We start from the raw sequence: 6,000 nt of genomic DNA, 5'->3' as shown, positions 1-6,000 counted from the left end.
GTAAGTGTGATACATTGATAACAGTACTGCATTCCGGTTACTTCACGTGAAATTGATACGTTAGGATAAACACGTGTCTCAAATCATCTTCTTAATATTGCCATGGTTAGTTGGATAATCCATCCGCAATAAGGGGGAAGTTACGAATAAATTCTACAAGGTCACAATATTTCTTGTCCAGAAAAATTACTTGAAGTTTGACTTTCTTTCAATTTTGTGGAAACGTAATTCGCTAATAATGAAAAAATATCAATTTTTCTCATTTATTTATTTATAGTTCGAAAATTTTATTTCATTTCATTTAAATACAGTGTACACGATTGAAAAGGAAATCATTTCAAGCACGGATCGACAGCAACTTTAATCCGATGAATGACGTATTGAGTTTGACTTTCTCTGACAGAGATGACAATGAATTTGAAGGTATTTAACTCATACGTTCTTTTCATGGCCTTTGGGTACATTTTCAACCTTGGTTTAAAGTAATTGAAAAAACTTGAAAAGTTACAAAGAATGTTATTATTGACTTTTGGCGATGGTTCTAAATATCTTTTGTTAAATAGAAGTATGAAATAAAAGAACCTCTGACCCTCCTTCTATTATCATGGGTGTTTGGAAACAAAAATCTCCGTATTATATTTCAAAAAACGATCATCGCACAAGTATAGTAATTCTACTTCCCACTTTTCATATTAAACAATATCCTTAATCAACATTCAAACAAATTGTCTTCTTTAGTGGGGCAAAATTATTGATGAAATTATGAGTATATTCATTGTATACATGATTTGTTTGCTTATCTAGAAGTGACCAATATAACCATTTAGTAAACAGTGTGCACTTGGTTACAATATTGGTTTATTTTCCCCGTATTTCCCTGCCAGTAAATAACACTGAGGACGATATCATAGTAATGCTTGATACAGACCCTCCCCCACCAGCAGAGCAGACCTTCGTACGAGGCATCTTCCTTGAAGTTCAGAATGTTACTTACTTTGGCTTCGTTATCGAGGTAAGCAAAAAAGAATAAATAAACTTTTATAGAAATAAGGGTGGGGCCCTGACCGTTAACGTTTATTTATGAGCAAGGGCGAGAGGAAAGCCAAAAATAATTGGATGAGGCTTGCAGAGCCCTCAAATTTCGGCTTTCCTCTGGCCTGCGCCCATAAATAAACGTTAAGGATCAGGACGGAATCTGTTATTTCCATTATATTATCAACGAACTCGAGAAAACCGTCAAAATTTACGAAACTTTTCCACGTGAAAGACAACGGGGATCCAGAAGTTGTATTTCAAAGGTTGTATTTACTGAACGGTGAAGTACTACGCTGTATGGCATATGCGAGCTCAGTCACAGACAAATAGAAAGACAGACTAGCAACGCGGCATGCCTTTTGTTTCATGGTCGTCTCGGTAGACTGTTGCCTTTTCATATTAAAATGGGCTTCACAGGTGTTAAGTTAAGTTTATGGAGACTTTGTTCGAGGTCGACAATTGCACGAGATTATGCGAAAAGTTCAACAAGATGGCATCGTGCTGCCAGTCGCGTAGCAATCATACTTTATATTTTGTGAGCTCTCAGGGCAGAAACACTGCTTTACGCCAATCAAAATATAACACGCTAGCATTTTCATGCCGAAAATACTTTCAGTTAAAAATTGGCGAAAATCCGAAACTACCGAAGGGTGCATGGTCGGCACTCTTTGGAAAAGAGAGACGACAGCTACGTGAGGCGAGGCGAGCATGGAGGGCTTACGTAAGCGCTTCACACCTTGAACAATACCCGTTGCCAGAGAACCACTCCACCACTCCACCATTCCAAAGAACCACTACATCTATAACTGTTTGTTTAATCTGCAAAACAAATGTAGACAATATAGAACCTATGTGTTTTTATTCTACAGGTATCCCCGGCATCGAACATCACTTCTACTCTGTGCCTGTGCGATCATCTAACCGCGTTCACTCAGACACCCATCAGCGGGGAAATTTCTTCCTCCGCTTCTGTATAATTTGAGGAATGCCATGGAGATGTTACACGAAGTGTTGCCGATAACATGTCTTATCATATACCCATGACCGTATCGGTGTCTCCTCTGACGCGTCGTGACGTGGAACGTAAAACATCAGTCTGATACGGCACGTTATACGTCATCAATTGTTGTTTATTTCCGATTTTGATGTTATGATGTTCATCTTGCATTTAATGATCAAATCCATCTTTTTCACTTCAATCAAAATTTACCGATATAAAACGAAACATATTACTAGTACATATGAATTTAACGTTCCTTTATTTCAGATCTAAAGAGAGTTACAGGACAGGTTGTTGTAGAAAATTAAAAGTTGATGTTTACAATCTGTTGTATTTCGCGCTACAGTACTTCGTCGTTCCTGTTCACGTCAGCCATGTTTCAGAAAGAGTTATTCAAGTGAATTCAAACTTACAATATTGTCCGTGTAATAATTATCCACCAGAACACTGGGACGGTGACCAGAATTAGTAAACTGGCTCCATTCTTTTCTGAACTGCGGTAAATTGCGCTAAAATAATCCTGTTTAGACTGTATACTCTCGACACGATGCGACCGACAACTTGATCAGCTGTTGTAAACAAATATGTATCAATGCGCTTAGACCAGCGGCAGAATATAAAAACATAGTCCCTTAGAAACACTGACAAAACTGATAAAATTTCTTTATTTTTAATTACCTTTACATAAATATACGGTCATGGGCATATGATAAATCGGTTATCCCACGATATCAGCGCTTGGTTGGGACGTATTGCCCCTCGTGAGGGTGCGCGCCGCATCACACTCGTCTTCGACTCGTGTGATGCGGCTCGCACCCTCACTCGTGGCAATACGTCCCAACCAAGCGCTGATATCGTTAGATAACCTCATATTATTCGAACAGTTTGTATATACTATATTGACGAGTTTTGCAGCAACTGATAAAAATTTATGACCACAAGACAGGATGACGTCACATCGGCTACATATCGTATAATGACTTCCTCATCATTCTGATGAGTCTGAACCACTTAGTGACGGGTGAGAGAAGCATTACTCATGAACAATATGACTTTTGTAATGAAAAGCTATCAATGTAAGAATTCGCTTTTGCGAGGGAGTTGCAAACTATACCGCCTACGACGGTGAGAATAAACTGCAGGACAGGATACCTTCAAACAACGGTGACATTCCTGATGAGTTGATGCTTGCTGGTTTATGTGTTGGACCGTGTGTAGTTGCTATGACAAAATTTCAACATCACACAGGATCATCGGGTAACATAAGATGTTCCTCAGTGTTTTTTCCATTGACTTTATGAATAAAGCGAAGGTGTTGTAAGGGATTCAAGAACAAGGAATAAATCTTAAATGGTTTTGAACTTGCCTAAATCTTGTGATCAGCTTCAGAACTGTAGTGCGCCAGCAGCCTCATTGGGAAAAAAATCTGTGGTTCTTTGTGGAATTTAATTTCTTAATACAGGACTTCGTGAGCAGAAAGCGGACGAATCTACAAAACGCTGGCGACAGGAGCAATAAGAATAGTATGGTAACTTCAATCTATCGATGAACACTTTCAATGGCACGCTTGTCACTAATGCCGATTGACATACTATGGTATAGTTTTGCTACATTTGGAAATGACAAGGACAGGTGTTGAGTATGTGGGTGCAGTTACATAATTTTTGTCTTTATTTTAATCAATATAGTCATAACATCTTCCCAGAAACTGCATATGTGGTTCTTTTGAAATTCACTTTGCTGGTTCCTGCAGATGTACACATTCAGATACTTCAACTTGAAAGTTGTGACAAAATTAGCTTTATGTTGAATCTAGGAAAGCTTAGCTTTCCTGAATATCAGAAAGTACTTTTCTGATCGCTTTGAGTTTAAACTTTGGTTTTCAGATACCAAGCATTCAAAAATATCTGCTGATAAAAAGTGTACGGAATTTTTTTCAACAGACGTTTTTAAAGGACAAAGTCGCCTTTTTACCTTTTTTCTGATTACAGTTAGCTATTTCAGGGTTAAGAAAGTTGTAAAGTTGCTTTGAGTTCAACAAAGTGTGATAAAGTAGAGTAGCGTGTATTTATTTTTCGGATATTTATTCCCAAAAATTTGTAAATTTTTTTAGGGTTCAGTAAAGATTGGCTTTCATTAAGTTATGCTTTATGGTCATTGGTAAGGATTTATACAATTATTTATCTTTCATTGCCTTAAAAGTTTTGAATATCATTTTTAAAGCGTACAATCTTAGCTTCATTAAGAGGTGTTTCTATAGTGCAGAATAATATGTAACCTTTATTTTTACCTGTCAGGATGTTGAAAGTGTTTACAGGTCATGTCCATTACAATTTCCACTATTGTTTAAAATACCAAGCCAATGTCAACATGTACTACGGTAATTAATGCAATTACATGTGCAATAAATAACACAAAACAAAATCATTTACTTAGATTTGAGTTGCACCTGAAAATTTGTGTTTTCTTCATTAAATATTTTATCAAACGACATGCCATATAATATGTCATTAGTATTACCAGTAATTACTTTTGAATTTAAAGCTCGGTTCCACATACAAATACGTATTAAACTGATATTGACAAACATTGACAATGTGTTATCTGATGCAGCAGTAATGTATTTATAAACAACTTGCAAATAAACAGAATACAAGTACACTTCTAGTGTGTGGGGGTTGGGGTTCGAATCCCATTTGGGTTATAGTAAAATTTATATTTCTATGCATACTCAGGTTTCTGCTTGTATATTCCCACTAACCCAATTATGCCATATATTATATCCTTTGCAGCAGATTAATCATAAACCAATCTATGAAAGCCGAGCCATAATTAACCACAATAGGCAGCAACTCCAGAGACCACTGAAGACACAGTCTACTGTCTCGGGGTACATGACAACGATTTTTACAGCTTTCCTTGAAGCATTTTCCTGTTCGCTGGGCAGACAATTTTTACAACAAAATGGCCAGCAACAATTTGCCAAAGAATCCTCTGGCCCCAAACCCCCAAAATCAAATGGTCCACCCCTTCAGCATTGCAATATTCCAATATTTCGTTTTGAAACTACAGTACATCAGCTTTGAATAACAGTATCGCAGAGCATAATTTGGGAATATGATCTGTGCAAGAACATAGCTTTTTTAACCACTCTTGTGCTTTGGTGTTGCGCTACATGCTACTACGCATGTCTGCACCAAACTAACTAGATATGAACTGAAAATGCTCACGTGTTTCATTATATATTGCAGTTGTGTGTAAATTTTAACTTTTGTCATATGTTTTCAACTTCTTTGAGAGTGTTATTATCAACATCATGAACAGTAATCACCAAAGATTAATTATAATGGTCACTAATTACACAAATATGTAATTATCTGAAATAAAAATACTACATTTCTTTGACTGCTGCCATTGTAACACCACTTGCAAGTGTGACTGCCTTTGGTCAAGTCCTTCAAAATAAATATGCCAAAGTGTGAAGGCTTATTAGACGTGCAAATTATAAATTAGCTGACATGAAAATGCGAAATGACTTTCAGTATTATTTTAACTTGTCATCAATATACATAGCATGTTTTGCAAACTTTGATCAATCCCGGTATATATCCCTAATAAGAAAAGTTCATAAAATATGCAAATTAGGACTTTCCTGAAGTGAAAAAAGTTGAATGACTTTCAATAATGTTATATCATAGTATCTTTAATGCACATAGCAAGTTTCATCAACCTTGGTCCAGTCAATTCAGATATATATCCCTAATTAGGAAAGTTTATTAAATATGCAAATTAGGAATCGGCTGAAGTAAATGTGCTTAATGAATTTCAATAATGTTAGGTCATAGTGTCCTTGATATAAAAACCAATTTTTGTCAATTTTGATCAGGTCCATTAAGATATATATCCCTAATAGGAAAGTTCATTAAATATGGAAATTAGCAATTATCTTTCATGTCATCCCTTAA

Source organism: Ptychodera flava, chromosome 22, assembly GCF_041260155.1.
Source record: "Ptychodera flava strain L36383 chromosome 22, AS_Pfla_20210202, whole genome shotgun sequence".
Taxonomy (NCBI): domain Eukaryota; kingdom Metazoa; phylum Hemichordata; class Enteropneusta; family Ptychoderidae; genus Ptychodera; species Ptychodera flava.
Note: the sequence above shows the minus strand (reverse complement) of the source record.